Source organism: Leptonychotes weddellii, chromosome 1 (assembly GCF_054177405.1).
Source record: "Leptonychotes weddellii isolate Sample4059 chromosome 1, ASM5417740v2, whole genome shotgun sequence".
NCBI lineage: Eukaryota > Metazoa > Chordata > Mammalia > Carnivora > Phocidae > Leptonychotes > Leptonychotes weddellii.
In genome coordinates this window covers 87444022-87461860 of record NC_138369.1, presented here as the reverse complement: position 1 = coordinate 87461860, position 17839 = coordinate 87444022, and positions in this window count along the sequence as shown.

Sequence of the window (17839 nt, the reverse complement as noted above, 5' to 3'; positions counted from 1 at the left end):
CCCTTCCCCAGGTCTTGTGGCTGAGGTCCTCAAGACATGTTCCACACAAGAGACATTCATTTACAAGTACTATTTTGTTTAGAAGACAAAACAGAAATTCTAGAAAAAAAGCCTAAATGACTTTTAACTGTTTCCTAAAGTGTAGGTATTATTAAATTGTAGCAAAGCACTATAAAATAATCTATTATAATAATTATTATAACTTACTAGCTATCACCTATAATATTTTCTATTTCTTTAACTTTAATGATTAAGAGTGGTAAGAGAGAAGCTAGTGCTTATATAAAGCTGCAAATGAATTATCCTTTAGCATAGAATGTAAGCTGAGCTTGAAAATACAATTTTACTTTTTAGTTTTTTGAGACCGTAAGAACTTTAATTCAGTAAAGCAACTTATCTATCTAAAAACAAAACAGAAAAAAAACCTATAATCTTTCTTCTTTTTAAGTTTTTTTTTTTTTTAAAGATTTTATTTATTTATTTGAGAGAGAGAGAATGAGAGAGAGCACATGAGAGTGGGGAGGGTCAGAGGGAGAAGCAGACTCCCCGCCGAGCAGGGAGCCCATTGCGGGACTCGATCCAGGGACTCCAGGATCATGACCTGAGCCGAAGGCAGTCGCTTAACCGACTGAGCCACCCAGGCGCCCTTCTTTTTAAGTTTTTAACTGATTATTTTATTGTCAATCTGTGTGGTCTTCAACTTTTAATTCACTGGGTGAAATATAAACAGTCCTTTTATTCTTCATAAGGCTAAATGTGAGTAGTGTATTTTATTTCCAGAGAAACATTGCTCACATAATGGCCATATGATTTCAAGAGTTTCAACATATTCAACTTTTTAAAAATCGCTGTTGCATGTGCACACAAACAAACACACTATATATACACTTTTCTAGGACAGAAAATATTGAGGCAAAGATATAGATGGAAGGAACACTTTGCAGATCAACAAATTTCCTTTCTTGAATACAGCCATTTGCCAGACTAATGTAGATATACGCAAGGTATTTTATGGATATAATTATGTGAATATTATGGGTGCCTGGGTGGCTCAGTTGGTTAAGCGACTGCCTTCGGCTCAGGTCATGATCCTGGAGACCCAAGATTGAGTCCCACATCAGGCTCCCTGCTCAGCAGGGAGTCTGCTTCTCCCTCTGACCCTCCCCCCTCTTGTGCTCTCTCACTCTCTCTCTCAAATAAATAAATAAAATCTTTTAAAAAAATGATGTGAATATTATGAATATTATGCAGGTACTACATTAAATTACCCTACTCTCTGGTTCAGATAGATTAAAAATATCTGGTGATATTATTTTATGGTAACATAGTTTTATATTTCCATTAATATAGGAGATAGCTCTGCCATTATACCAGAAGCCCTGTTTTGAAACAATGGCACATACTGGTAAGAAAATGAGTGTTCTGATTCAAACCAATTCAATTCAAAAAATGTTTCTTTTGCATACTTGGAATATGCTCAGAGTAGATCTTAAGCATTCTCCACACACACACACACACACACACACACACACACACATTAATTATGTGATATGATGGATGTGTTAATTATCTTGGTCTTGGTAATTCCACAAGGCATATATATATCAAATAATCATGTTGTATACTTTAAGTATATACAATTAAATTTTCAATTATTAAAAAAGGTTTTAAAAAATGTTTCTCTTGGGGCGCCTGGGTGGCTCAGTTGGTTAAGCGACTGCCTTCGGCTCAGGTCATGATGCTGGAGTCCCAGGATCGAGTCCCGCAATGGGCTCCCTGCTCGGCAGGGAATCTGCTTCTCCCTCTGACCCTCCTCCCTCTCATGCTCTCTGTCTCTCATTCTCTCTGTCTCAAATAAATAAATAAAAAAAAAAATCTTAAAAAAAAAATAAAAAATAAATAAATAAATAATGTTTCTCTTACAGATGCTATGTAAAGATTTTTAAGTTCCTTTCTTGTTGGGTAGATGTGATCGCTGTAATTCTGCACATATCTCCAGCCCAAATCATGTGACTTTGAGATTAATTTCTTCTTTAAAACAATGTTCTTTGGGAAGTGCTTCTGGAGGCATTGATTCTAGGGGGATATTTATGCCCACAGTAGCTTTTACCTTTGCAATTCCAAGGTTCATTGTAGCTGTGGGCTCATATGAAGGTTTCACTGTTGCTGGGTGATGATTTATTTTTCATTTTTTGAAATGTGATTGCAGGACTGAACACATTGTAATACATAACAGCTCAATATAATGATGTTTTATATATTTTAAGTGTCCTAACATAACTTTTTCCCTATATGCCTCAATAGAACAATGTCTATAGCAAGTGAAAACAGCTGTTTGTGCCTAGCAGTCATCTCTCCTGTGCAATCAGAGTTACCTTATTGATAAGAGGGGATTTAGGACAGAGTATCAAGATTTTATCCATCTTCACCTTGAAGGGTCCATTAGACATGAAACCTTTATTGTTACCTATACCTGAAAGTGACAGAAGGAAAGGTCTTATTCAAAGACCAGCTGTCCCAGTTATACAGGTTTTGTGAAAATCCCACCATTAATCAATCTGGATTGTTGATGATCAGTTAAAACAACAAATGCCCTTGACATCTCTTTCAAAGTTGCCATTTTTCCTTGATTGATGGTGACGTATCCTGAAAAGAAAGCTGTGAAGCTGTACAGGAGGGTTTGTTAAAGACAAAACTATGTTTTAGAAAATTCCAGGAAGTGTTTGGAAACAAAATAAATGATGATTTGATTTGATATAATTTTCTATAAATTTAGTACTGATTCAGTAAATTCAGCAATATGAAACTAAATAAATCATAGTATTTCATATTGGAGAATATTATGGCACATTCATTTTGAATTATGTACAGTACAGAAGTGATATGGTTCATTAGGATTAAGCTCTGTGGGAAAACAAAGAGCAAATAAAAATAGCTCCAATAATGATTCTACTGCAAATAGTTATATTAAAGAAATGAAGAAACAACTATTAAAATCCATAAGGACTAATAATGCTTTACTAAGTAAAAAATATATTTGAAACAAAATTTGCAGTTCATTTGGAAAAACATATCACACAAGGGAAATTTTAAGCACTGGTCTAAAATTAATTGCAAACATAAAATATTAATACTGTTGACTTGAGTAGAAACTATGGCCCTCTAGCCTTGTGGTATATGCATCCCTGACACATTCGACTTCCACCATTGCTACACATTCTCTTTCTTCTCATTTCCAAGATACATTCCTTTGAAGACTGTTTCTTCCCATGGCAGGTAATATTTAAAAAGTGAAAAATCTGCATATATTTTCCCTAACCTGTACACCATCTTGGTAGTGGGAGCTTACTGGGGTCAAGACTCAAAGATATCAGGAAGGATCTTTTATATCAGTGAATTCTCCTTTGACCTCAACAACCTAAAATTTACTTTTCCTGATGTCATTTAGGAGATGATTACATTTGCCACCTTATTTTTTACTGTAGAATGAGAAAGCTTTGTCTCAGTTTGGAGGGTTGTGAAGTATCAGTAACCAGTGAGGACATGAACTTATCTCTGAAATGCCATCACAAAGCTAGTCAGGTACTCTTTTCCAACAGAATACAATTCCTGGGTCAAATTAATCTGCAGAATGACCCTTGAACTAGATTAGTTTATGTAAACTAATTTAGAAAAGCAAGAATAAATATAAATATATATACACACAGAGGATAGAATATTACAATTCTCAATGTTAAATACATCAGAATTTAAATCTTAGATATGGACTAGTTTGATCCTATTAGTTATTGGATCTCAGAAGTTTTCCAATATTATAAACTTCTTTCCTACTGAAAGTGCTTCTGAAAGTATGTAAAGCTTATTGTTGTAGAGAGTCCTGAGGCGAAGGGGCTGCTTTTCTCCAAGGCTATATAGAGATTATGCATTACTGGAAATTCTCATTTCTCTTTTTAAAAAATCATTCAAGAACATTAATTTTTTTGACACTAATGATGAATTGTTCCTTCTCACCGAGAACTGAGTTAATTAGGTAGCCCAGGTACTTTAAATCAGTAGAATTATTCACATGGCATATTTGAAATAACCTAACATTTTAATTGTATACACTATATAACTGTGAATATTAGGTTGTCATTAAAACCATGCTATAGAAGAATATTTAGTATCTGGGGAATTGGTCAAATTACAAAGTTAATGAAAATAAAAGTCAGGTTATGAATCTCTATGTACAATGGATCCAGTGTAATCTGTGTTACATTTATATATGATTTATATAAAAATGAAATGGAGTTTTTCTTAGTGGTAGGGTTATGGATGATCTTAAAATCTGTTCTGTGCTGTGTTCAGCATTTTTCTTTTCCTTTTTATTAGTTTTAGTTTTTGTCCAAATTATACACGCTCATAGTCCAAGTCAAAGTATTCTATAAAGTTTGTTTCAACACACAGCAGTCCTCCTTCCTATTTCCCCCTCTTCAAGCATCACCCACTTGCAACTGCTTTAGCAAACTCTGTGGCATTTCCCTCCCCAACTAACCGCTTCCATGTGGTCCCATCTGTTGGCTCTTTAGTGCAGGTGCTGTCTTTGGGCTCTCTTGCTTCCATCACCTTCCACCAAATAGTAGCCAGTTCTCTTGATATAGTTATATGGCACTTTTGTTTACATCAGTATTCATGTTCACAGTTTATGGCCATACAGATGCTCTTTTCATCTGAGCTATATAAAACACCATGAGTTTTTTTCTTAATTCACAACTTTTTGGTCTTCCAGGAATTACTAATGGCCATTTTGTTGTTATTGTTGTTTGCTTATTTTTCTAAGTATTTCTCATGAACGCAGTTTTTTTTTTTTTACCAGTTATCTAATATTGCTCTCTAGACATCCAGACAGATCATGTAGTATATGAATTTTATCTTTTTTGGTGGTATCTTTTGGTATCTTCTGTTGTGCTCCAGTTTGGGCTGGTTGCCTTTATGCTATTTCGGGAGCTCCTTTCAACATTCACCTGGGCATATTTGTGTTGTTTCTGATGTGGAATCTCCCATCTCTCTCCTTAGTTGGCTTCCCCTTTTATCTTTCGGGGCATCCTGAGAAAAATGAACATTGAAAATGCCCTTATTCTCCACCTACACTGGATTGATGGTTAGATAGGCCTAGATTTCTTCACGGGAAATTCTTATCCTTCATGATGTTGAAGGCATTGATCCACTGTTTTTAGCTTTCATATTGCCTTTGAGAAATATGATGTATTCTGATTCCTGCTTTTTTTGGTTTAGTCTTTCTTAATTTTTTCTCTAACCCTTGGGAAGCTGCTAGAATCATCCTATCCAAAGTGTTCTGAAATTACAAACATGTAGTATCTCACTTCATCCATTATGTGGACATTAACAGATCTTTGCACCATGAAAAATTATGTCTCTGAATATTTGTTTGCTCGCGTGTTTATTTGATGTTTTACTTCTCATAATTGATTATGATCTCTTTTTTCTGGAATGCATATTATTCAAACATTAGGCCAGACGGGCTGCTGTCTGATTTTCTTATCTTTTCCATTATGCATCTCTCATACTTTTGTTATTTTCAGGGACACCTTCTCAATTTTATTTCCAAAATGACTATTGATTTTCTGAAATCTCTGCAATCAAATTTTTAATTTTCAGAAGTGTTTTTTCTTTTTTCTGAACATTCATTTTAATAGTGCAATATTTTCTCTTTCTCTTCAAGGCTAGTAGTTTAGTTCTTGATTTTTCCCCATTGCTGATCTTAGGATGCAGATCATTCTTTCCTTTCCCCCCCTCTTCTTCTCCTTTTCTTTCTTTCACTCCTCCTTCTACTTTGGTTTTGCTTGGTTGTCTGCCATTTATCCATCTGCTGCCTAGTTTATAAGAAACCTATTGCCATTATCTCCTCCCTTCCCATTCCTGTGGATTTATTTATTTATTTGTTAATTCTTTTACTGTTGCTCTCTTGCTTTGTTGAGAGAGAATAAAATCATTTGGGGTTGTTTTCTTTTTTTTTTTTTTTGCCATGTTTATCTAGGCAAATACTCTTCTGTATTTTCATGATTAAAATAGATTGACTTTGTAGTAAAATTGTACAAATTTGTGGTGTGTGTATCCCTTACACATTTGACTTCCACCATTACTACACATTCTTATTCTGTACTATGTATTTTTAAAATATCCCCAGAACACCTTTCCCCATATTTTACCCATTTTAGTTTTATTTACAAGTATCCTAAATACTTTCTTAGTCTCATAATGAAAAAAAAAGTTTTCATTAAATCAGCACATTTGATCCCTTGGAGATGACTATTTTATTTCTACATAGTATCGGCAGTGTTCCAGTCTCTGTGCATGAATACATGGACACTGCAAGTCTTTGGCTTGCTTATTTGGCTTAAGACAATTATTAAGCACCTTCTCTTTTCCAGGTGCTGTGCTAGGTTCTGGGGAATAGAAAGATGAACCTATACAGTTTCCTTCCCTTAAGGAACTCCAAGTGAGGACAGAATTCTGGAGATAATCTCTGTGTTGAAAAAGTTATAATCTAAAGGAAGTTAACACATCTAGGGTCACCTGTTCATTAGCCTGGGGTTTTGACTTGGGGTCCAGTGCTTTATCTCTTACAAATACATTGTGGTTTAATCACACACACAGACAGACACACACACACACACACACACACACTTGTGTATGCCACTAAAGTTATAGAAGCACCAGCTTAAGTATCTTGCCCTAAAATGATAAATGACAGAGCTGATATTAAACCCTAGTTGATGAGAAGCCAGTAGTTTATATGTCCCTGCAATGCTGCTGGTGAGTTTGGTGATGTGGTGGTATTCATGTCAGCCGTTCTAAGGCACTGCTTTGATTCATCATGCTGTGTAACATATGAACTAATTGCACATATGAAGAAACAGTCTGCCTAGATTTGACTCCTTTGTGATTGTAAGCAATCTACACCCCATGGTGCCTCAGTTTGTTTCTGTGCAAAATGTGTATGATAATAATATTGACCTCATAGAGTTATTGTGAAGATTACAATAATTAATATTGTGAAAATGACAGGTATTAATATCTTCAGAAGAGTTAGAAAAATGCTTGGCAATGGGAAACACTGTTCAAGTGTTAGCTTTTGTTATGGACTGAACTGTGTCTTGTCAGAATTTACATGTTGAATTCCCTCAATGTGACTCTATTGTGGAGACAGGGACCTTAGGGAGGTAATCAAGGTTAATGAGGTCATAAAAGTGGGGCCCTAATCTGATAGGGTTGGTGTCTTTGTAAGAAAAGGGAAGACGGTCTGGCGCCTGGGTGGCTCAATTGGTTAAGTGTCTGCCTTCAGCTCAGGTCATGATCCCAGCGTCCTGGGATCGAGCCTCGCATCAGGCTCCCTGCTCCATGGGGATTCTGCTTCTCCCTCTCCCTCTGCCTCTCCTCCCACTCATCCTCTCCCTCTCTCAAATAAATAAAATCTTAAAAAAAAAAAAAGAAAAGGGAAGACACTGGAGATCTCCTTCTCTCTGTGCTTTCACAGAGAAGAGGTCATGTGTGAAATGGCAAGAAGGCTGTCTACAAGCCAAGAAGAGAGGCCCAACCAGAATCAACTCTGATGGTAACAGGATCTTGGACTTCCAGCCTCCAGAACTGTAAGGAAATAAATTTCTGTGTTTAAGCTACCCAGTTTGTTATGACAGCCCACACAGATTAAACAGCTATCATCATTTACCTAATGACTTGCAATGAATTTTTTGCTTAATGCTAATCATCTACCCCATCTATGACAAAGGTCCTATGTGACCCTGGTGCTGTCCTCACCCTTCTCAGGGATGGGTGTTTACTGATGACATTGGCTAGAGTCTGGGGATCCAAATACCCGTACGCCCTTTGGTAGGTCACTTATTCTTGCTCAGCTTAAGTATTTTGTCTGTAAACTATGAGGCTAGTAATAGTGCCTGATGCATTATCTGTTTACATTTCAAACTGTTATCAAAAAACTTTTATAAACATGATTTGAAGATGTTTATTACATGCTTGGGGTAAAATGTAAAACAAACTGAGAGAAAACTGACAGAAAAATGTTGGAGAGGAACACCGTGGCCAAATTTCCGACAACCCTGTGTCAGAAGTTTTAGAGTTTACTCTAGAGGCACCAAGGGAATCCTGAAATTTTATAAGCATGGACATAATATAGCTTTAGGAGAATTAATCTGTAAACTTGGAGCAGAATGTTTTAAAATAATGACAGAATTAATATATACAAATGAGCAATGTTTTACAATATTCTAGGAGACAAGATGCTGATTAGCTTTAAGGTAAGGATTCTAGGAGTATAAAAGAATTAACAAAAAGTAGTAGCAGGACTGATAGACAAAACATATGTGGGGGAGTGGGCAGCAGCAAGTATGATTATGAGATTTTTGAACTATCCTAGTATCAAGGCAAGTGATGGAAAGATTGTATTGTGGAGGTAAGTGTGGTATTTTTGAAGTGATTCATGCACGGGTGTGGGTGTGTCCACATGGGCCTGTGCTTGTGTATGTTTGTGTGTGTATAATACACACCAAGTCGAGATACTTTAGTAGAGTTAAAGCCATGAGGCTGAATGAAAGCAACTGAAAGTAAAATGTACATCTTCCGGATATAGCAACATCTACATGACAATAGAAAGCAGACTTTGAGGATGATACCAGTTAATGTGACAGAAATCTACATTTTGTTGTTGTTGTTGCTTAATCATTTAAGCAAAGAAAATTTGAGTCCAGCCAGATGCAGTCAGTAAAACTAAAAAGTCCAAAATGTCTATCTAGATTTAAAATTTGAGATTTAATCTAAATCTCAATGATGTTAATAAGGTAACATATTGTTTGTGGGTCATGTATGTTTTAATTGTTGTTTGTTTGTTCATTTTTAATACCGAGCCATCAAATCCAAACTCCGATAATGATGTGTATAATTATTCAACATGCTTCAGGAAAATCAGAAAGAAACCTAGAGGATTGGGCCGGCAAAGACTTGCACTTACTGCTGTAGAATAACTGTGATTTTCTCCTGTCTTGTGCGGTGGCTTTCTGACATTTTTCTCTCTTGAAACTTATAATCTCTGTCTTACTATAATGATAGATTTTAGATGAGTCAAGGCTCAAAATTAGCAGGGAGGAGCAAAGACCAAATGAAACTTTGCACCTCTTGTGATTTGAAACATTTCCCATCTGACTGTCCATCTTGTAAAAATCTTAATTCGATACCAATTTGTGTTCATAAAGCAAGATGGATCTAAGAAAAAGCATTTTTAATAGAGTATTCAATCTGCATGAAAACATTGATCTCAGGAAGAGTGCAACCTTACATTTTCTGCATTATGAACTATATAATATGTGTAAACTTTTTCTCCTTCTTTATAGTTAAGTCGTTTTATAGTAGTCCCCTAAGGAACATACAAACGTAAAGACTTTATTATTATGACAGTTTCAAAGAGCTGGATTCAAAAACAAAAACGAAAAGCCTTCTGTTGTTAACTCAAACATTTATTCTTACATAAAATGCAGAAAATCCAATTTTCCCTAAAACTTATATCGATAAATCTCACTGTCTTTCATCTTTCTCAATTTAACATTTAGCTGGCCGAATTTAACAGAATTTTTTGTCACTTGAAGGGGGGGAAGGGAATATTACCTCAATTAAACCGAAATTCAGTAGGGTGAATTTCTGTCACACCAGCATAGATAGACTTTACAAAACAACTTTGGGAACTAATTCTAGCTAACATTTATTGAGGATTTGCCACCTTAGGCACTGGGTTCAGACAGACTAAGTCATTTGGCCATCATGACAACAGCAAGTGCTATTAACATCTTGCTATTAATATCTTAGTTTTATGGATGAGGAACTCTAGTCTTCTTGCTTAAGTCAATAGTTCCCAAACTTTGGTGTTTGGGAATCACCTAGATAGCTATTAAAGAATATGGGGCCTAGGCTTCTTGAAATAGAGGAAGGTCTGGGCCTCTGTGTTTTTACATATCTCCCCAGGTGCTTCTGAAGGCCACGAAAGGTATAGAAGCACCAGCTTAAGTACCTTGCCTAAAATGATAAATGACAGAGCTAATATTTAAACCTAGTTGATCAGATGCCAATAACTTATGCCCTTAACCAACATGCTGTAGAGTCTCCAACTACATTAAAAGGTAAAGGTATCACAGAAATTGTTCCTATATTGGAAGTGTGGGGGGTTAAAGTTGACAAATTCTGAGATGCCTGCAAAATGTCAGGTCGACAGTCCTGTCAGACTAGACATGGCATCTCTACAGCTTCTATTACAATAGAATGAACGTTGAATACTGTGCTGTCCTTATGCACTGGACATTCAAGTGAATTTGCACTGTGAAGAGTATAAAATGAAGCTAAACATTAGCAGTATTGGTTTGACGAGAGAAACCATCAACTTTGCTGCTCTTATTCTAAGTATGTTTTTCTAAACAAGGTAATGCAGCAAAGCAGCCCTGAACCTCGCAACAACTTTCCCCACTAGAGACACTGAGAGCAATTATAGATGTAGGTAAGGTTTTCTCTTTCTGGCCTATGAGGATTTTTTCCTTGTTTGGAGTAGAAAACGATTTTCAGTTTGTGGGAAGATTCTGAAAAAGCTCTGAGTTGCATTTAAGGACATATGGCTGTAGCACCCCCTGCTGATGACTGCTGGGATTACCGTTTGTACGATGCTGACCTCAGAATGCACAGTTCCTCAAGCCTTTTCAATTCATTGGTGAGACAGAAAAATAACACTACCTCAACTTGTCTTATCCAATCTTTAAACCACTATTGGATTTTCTTTGAAACTCTAAATTCTAGATTTCACTGGGTTATTGATAATTTTTATGACCTGTTGGTAATTTGCTCATTCATTCATTGAACAAATATTTGAGTGTCCACTCTGTGGCTAGAGATATTCTAGTTGTCTGTGATATAGGTGTGAACTAAACAGAGCTTCTTCCCTCATGTACTTACGTACCGGGGTGGTGGAGAGAGAGACAGAGAGACAGAGATAGAGCGACAGAGAGAAGACAGAGGCAGGTACCTATATAGTAAATGTGGTAATGATAAACATTATGGGGAATGAAAAGAGAAGCAAGATAATAGAAAAAGCATATGCAGGTGAGGGCTGGGAGAGTGTATTTTTTTATAGGTTTATCTGTATTTTGTGTTTTTTCTTACCGTCCTTTGAATTTCAGAGTGCACTAAACACAATCAAAAAGAGAGACACCTGATTCAGAACACAGCTGCTCTTTAGGAAAATGCACAAACTACTTCTACATAACTTTGTCTCTAGTGTGAAGACCTCAGAGTTCTCCGGCAGCAGTTAGAGTAATCGGAGGTCCCAAGCAGGAGTCAAAGCACAAAGCGGAGGCAGTGTTAGATAATCCACACATGAGCAGTGGAATGGGGGGCATATCTGCATGTGGAGGTCCAAGCCATGTTTTTAGAAAAAATTTTCTGTTCAAAGTAAATGCATCAGTCTTTGCCTAGCATCAGAACCACATCTGACGTGATATTTAAGACCAAGGTGCTTTTATTTATTTATTCATTTATTTATTTTTAAATCTGAATTGTCTGTCACTTTATAAAGCTAGTGAAACAGAATCTGAAAGCATGTGATTACAATACCGTTTTTAACATGAGCACATCTGCACAATGGAGAGGGAGGGTCTTGAGCTTTGTTTCTGTTTCCATCCCCTGTCCTGAGACCACCTGGGTGACTATGGCCTCACATTATCCATCTCTGCTGGTCAGAGCACAGAGAGATCACTTGTATGGAGCTCATATGAGCCAAATCTCAAAGCAATGTAATGAATAATTTCTGTTTCCAGTTATGTTGAACCAGGAAAGAGAAAAAAGAGGTGAATCTATTAAATAGCATAGGTCAGTAGGAAAAAAACAACAGATAAGAAAAAGGATAATCCATTATGAAAAGGAAGATGGCAAAGACAGAGAGGACATTGATTGCCTTTCATTTCTCTGTCTCTTCTCCGCATTTGTGCCACCCCAAGGTCAAACCCAACTCTGAATCAATCAAGGCTCCTGCCTTCTCAACATCTACACCCAGGCTGCTTTACATGCTCAAGAAAAATCACACGCTTTTATGGGACTGGGAATATGACAAATTCATGATCCTCAAAATAGCCAGGAAAATGGTCCTCAAAATAGCCTGCAAAGTTCTCAGGGTGTTTCTAGTCAATTCTAGCTCCTATTTTTAACCTTGGCTTCTCTCCTCGACTGCTGATATCATCAGACCTTATTACAACCTTCACCTCAGGAGAAGAGCTACCTTTATATTACAGGCAGAAAACAGAAGCCATGTGGTTCTTATTGCCTAATCTTCCTGACACTTACCTCACCTACAAACGTATCAGCATCTGCTGGATTCTTCTTTATCCCCTCTTCCTTCGGAGGCAGAGGTCTTAGTCCAGCTGTCCTGGGATGATCTGCCCATATCCTCTGTGACATTGCTATGTCATTACCCCACCCAGCCCTCCATTCCCTCTGCCTAGTGGCTTTCTGAGGCCCTGGGTATTAGGGTAAATCAGTGGGCTTTGGAGTTAGAATGAAATGATCCTGGACAAGTTGCAGAGTTTCTCTCAAACTCAGTTTCCACATTTGTCAAGTGGAAATCAGGGTACCTCTCCCACAGGGTTTGTGTAAGGATTAAGTAACATAATATGCAAAGCCCTTGGATCACAGCAAGTATTGGGAAAAAATAGCTTTTAGTATTGCTTGTAATTACTCCAGCATACTACCAATTTTTGCAACAGTTCCTTTCAAAGCATGTTTACAAACATTTCCAATTTTATCTTACAAAAGCTTATAATGTAGGCAGGACAGATCTTAGAAATGCATTCAAAGTAAAGAAGTTGCTTTCTCAAGGTCACAGAAATAGGTTGGTGGTGAAATTGGGACTGAAAATTAGATTTTCTGAATCCTGTTCAGTGTTTGTGCACCTACATTTAATGCCTCTTTTAGTATCTGATTCCTTATGGAAAGGATGCTACTGTCTATGGCCTCATTTGAACTTAGGAGCTAATGAGATGTTATTGTTATAAAATAAAACTTATATCTCTCTGTGTGGATATCACTTGTGTTTTTCTTTGTATGGTGGATTACTTACAAGTCTGATGTTCTTTATATATGCAAAGTGATACAGGCATTAATTGCATTACCTGAAGCAAAGACTACAGCTGTGTGAGGTTGATGAAACTGCCATAGATTTTACAAAATGCTTTGTGAACAAAACTCCAAACACTTATGACAAAGACTCTATAACATATGGCTTACATCCATTTACATTTGGAAGTGTGCAACATCCAGGGGAAGGAAGTATGTTTTTGTTGTTGTTGTTGTTTTTTGCTTTAGGTTTTGTTTTGTTTTTTGTTTTTTAATAGACTTGAGGTTTAGGAGAAATTTTGAGAAGTCAATGAGTTTAGTTGGCTGTTTTCAAGAGTATATTTAGGTCACCTGAATTTGAGATGCTTTACAGCTTATGAAAACAACTCACATCAGTATAAAATCACTTTATGGAAATGGTTTCTTTATTCCATTTGGCAGAGAAATAACTTTATTTTTTGAAGTAGTAAAATAAAAACAAAGCTGGTGAATGAAGAATCAGGAATATAGGAGGAGCTGCTGGAGTAAATCGAAATGTAGAAAGCAGCATTCTTGCAGGAGTTGTCAGGACCAAAGTATTCATACCCATAACTGCAGGGAGTGTTGAAATTATCAGGATTGAAGAAAACTGCCTCACTTAAGACCATATTTGATGCCAGGGACAGCTCCCATCCAATGACCAAGAAGTGGGATTGTAAAAAGGCCTGGTTTTCTTGCCCCAACCGAAAACGGTTGTGAAGGGTGTCAAAGAGAGACAGCACCAGACACGTGTTAAAGGGGCAGGGCAGATTTTATTCAGACTACTGCCCAAGGAGAGACTCTAGTACAGAGTAAGCTCAGCTCCAACTAAGACAAAGGTAACTGAGATTTGTTAAGCGAAAACAGAGAGAGAACACAAAGGGGCTGGAGGAAGTAAAAAAAGGGGGAACAAAAAAAGTGATTAAAGGCCTGCTTGGAAATGGAAATTACAGAAAGGGAGTAAATGGGAAATTACTGAAAATGGTCTGGCAATGTGGATAGGGGACAGTGGGCATCCTGTGACTTGTCAGCATTGCAGATTCTTGTGCAAAGAATCAGCACAGAGCCGTGGCCTAGTACACGTGGAAGCCAGGCCAAAGCTTGGACAAGTCTCTTAGCAAGTGTTAATGCAGATCCTTTGTGCTGTGTGGGAGCTCACAACTCACAAGGTCATACATTTTTCAGAACTTGTAGGGCTGGCTGGGCATCCATTGAGACTGCACTGGAGCAAGACTTCTCCCTCTGTGTTGTCTGGCCCCTATTCATTCTCCTCCCATAGGGATTGATCCTAAGATCCCTAATAAATGTCCTACATGCTAACCTCCATCCTTCTAGGGGAATCCGACCTCTATCAATGGGCTTCTCATAACAGTAGTTGCTAGGCAGTTTCTAAATTTGAAAAAAGATGATTCTTTACTCTCTCTGAAGACATCTTGCTATGTAAATAAATCATCATTATAGCCTTAGAATATGTACCAGCTAAAGGTTTGTGGCACTGCATTTTAACTAAAAAGATAATATTCATTTTGGCTAACCCATTTTTAAGTATGTTAGTTTCTTCACATTCCACATTTGAATTTTTGGTTTTTGCTGTTAATGGTCTATGATATCCTAAATAACTGAAATGGATCAACAGTTCAAAGGTGGTACACTAAATCATAAAGATAAAGAGAGACATCATAACATAAATGCTACAACTCAAACATTACAAATACAAATTTATTACATTTTAAGTGCAGAATTAATTGGATGGCCACAGCAAGTAAGTCTGACATAATGCTTTTACACAGCAGTCAAAAAAAGTGTTAACAAGAACTGTATATATGAAAATTGGATTTTACTGGACCAGTGGTCCATCCACCTCTATTCCTTGGACACTATATTGAAAGTTTGTGAAATAACATCATGACACCATTGAAGCCATTGCATAATTTTCAAACAAAGCAGTGTTCTGGTTAGTTAGCCATATTAGTTGGTTTTGCTTTTTTCAAGAATAAATGAAAAATACGGCTTTTTTGCACATAATTACTGAATTTAGTTGTTAAACATTGAGAAGGATCCAAAGTTTTAGTCCTTTAGCAAGACTCCTACTGTTGCCCAGAAAATTTAAAAACAAAAACAAAGTTATGAATAAACATTAGCTTCTAAAAGAAAGCAACAGAAGTAATTGTCATTATTTTATTAAATATCGCTGATGGTTATCAAATTATATTAACACATAACATTGTCAAAAAGTACTCTCTCAGATAGATAACCTTATGGTGGGACAAGTTCTTGATGCAGGGAGGAAATGAGTTCCTGATGTGAGATACATGTGAGAGATAACTGTCCTACCAGATTCTGTTTTCTTTATCATGAAAACCCCATGCTGCAGAAGAAGTTGTGTTTTAATTTTGGTAATGATTACTATATGAACCATAGTGAAGCCTGGAAAAAGTGTGCTGGTGTTAACACTGAAGAAGTACTGTTTACATCAAGGTAGCAAGGAAGACCATTGCTACCTGAAGATAGCTATACATATAACTACTCACAAAGTGCATAATATGCACATATTATATGCATATATGGAATATATATTCTAATAATATATACTAATATAATAATTATAATATTATTCAGCCATAAAAAAGAAGGAAGTCCTGCCATTTGCAACAATATAGAAGGACTTTGAAGGCAATATGCTAAGTGAAATAAGTCAGACAGAAAAACAAATACTGTATGATTTCACTTACAAGTGGAATCTAAAAACATTGAACTTATAGAAACAGAGAGAAGAATGGTGGTTGCTGAGGGACCGGGAAAATGAGGAGATTTTGGTCAAAGGGTACAAACTTTCAGATATAAGATATAAGTTCCTGGGATCTAAGGTATAGTCTGATGGCTATAGTTAACAATATTGTACACTTGAAAGTTGCTGTGAGAGTAGAGCTTTAAGATTCTCAACAACAAAACAAGAACAAAATGGTAGTTATGTGAAGTGAAGGGTGTGTTAACTAACCTTATTCTGGTAAACATTTAGCAATATGTACATGTATCCAATCATCACATTTTGCACCTTAAACTCACAGAATGTTATATGTCAATAATATCTCTCAATGAAATTGGAAAAAACCTGAAGTACACAGATATTATGGATGTCTGCTATAGTACTACCCATCCTAGAGAGTTTGGGTGGATTAGAGTAATTTAACAGGCTTAATACAACATCAGAAGTATTTTTGAAATAGCCAACTTCTATATAAATTGTGCAAAATATTTTAATGTTAATTTATTTTTGGTTATCACCATAAATTGTGCAGAAGCACTAAAATTCATTATCTATATTAGAATTTATTCTTGTGTCACAAATAAAATAAGACATGCTTCCGTGGAGATATATGATAGTTAAAGGGCTTACCAGATTTCAAGACATGTGAAAAAATTAATGTGGAATTAAACTATGTTTTATATTTTGGTTAGTCCTCTGCACAAATGAAATATTAATGATAGCAAAGTGCAAGGGTATAATGAGCTGCTCCAGCCTGAGCCTGCTTTATTGGTTAAAGTTCAGAATGCCCTTGGAAGATAACACACTTTTGCTTCCATTTCAAAGATGGTGACATCAATAGAGGAAATGATTGTCTTGAAATTACATGGTAGTGGAGTCAGGAACAGATCTATGCATTTTGGGTCTCAGAATGTTTTATTCTCTATAATAATACTATACTTGTGTTATAAATACCAAGGAATTAAGGTGTGGATGGCTGGTTCAATATGTTCAAATGCTAGTTAGGCTTTCTCAAAGTGGGGGGAAGTGTCATTTTCTGTGGTGAAAATTCTCTCAGCCTGTTCTGGTGGTTTAGGAGTGTGCAATTGGTTCCAGTGAGGCTAGACTAGGTGAGAGAAGGCAAAGCTACGAATAAACCAGAGAAATAAGCTACGTGGCTATTCCACCAGCAGCGTGTCTTAATGTTATTATTATCCACATAGAAGTTCCATATTGAATTTCATGTGATAATGCAAATTTAATTTTGAAATAGTTAAAATTTTCATATTAAAAAAGTAAGGCCAAAAAAGACAAACCCATAAAATGAAATGAGATGAAATAAATGTGTCATCTTTTTACACCAGATAACTGATGTTAAGGGTATAGGTTTTATTGTATATGTGTGAACATGTTTTCATCAACATAGCATTTATAAACATGATATACTAAATGTAATAGCCTTAACCTGCATTATTCATTTATCAGGGTACTGTGAATGCCTCTTTCTTGCTAGTAAATACTCTGCAACATTTTCTTTTCTTTCAAAAATATTAACACCTTTTCTTAATATTGCAAATAAGGCAGCTAAAGGAATAGTTAAAAGTATCATACAATTAGATTTTAGAGAAAGAAAATTAAAGCATTTTTCCTTTTTTTTAATTAATTTTTTCTTTCTTTTTTTATGTTAAGTTAGCCACAATACAGTACATCGTTGGTTTTTGATGTAGTGTTCAATGATGCATTAGTTGTGTATAACACCCAGTGCTCATCCTTAATACCCATCACCCAGTTATCCCATCCCCCTGCCCCCCTCCCCCCTGAAACCCTCAGTTTGTTTCCTAGAGTCCATAGTCCTCATGATTTGTCTCCCTCTCTGATTCCCGCCCCCTTCAGTTTTCCCTTCCTTCTCCTATTGTCCTC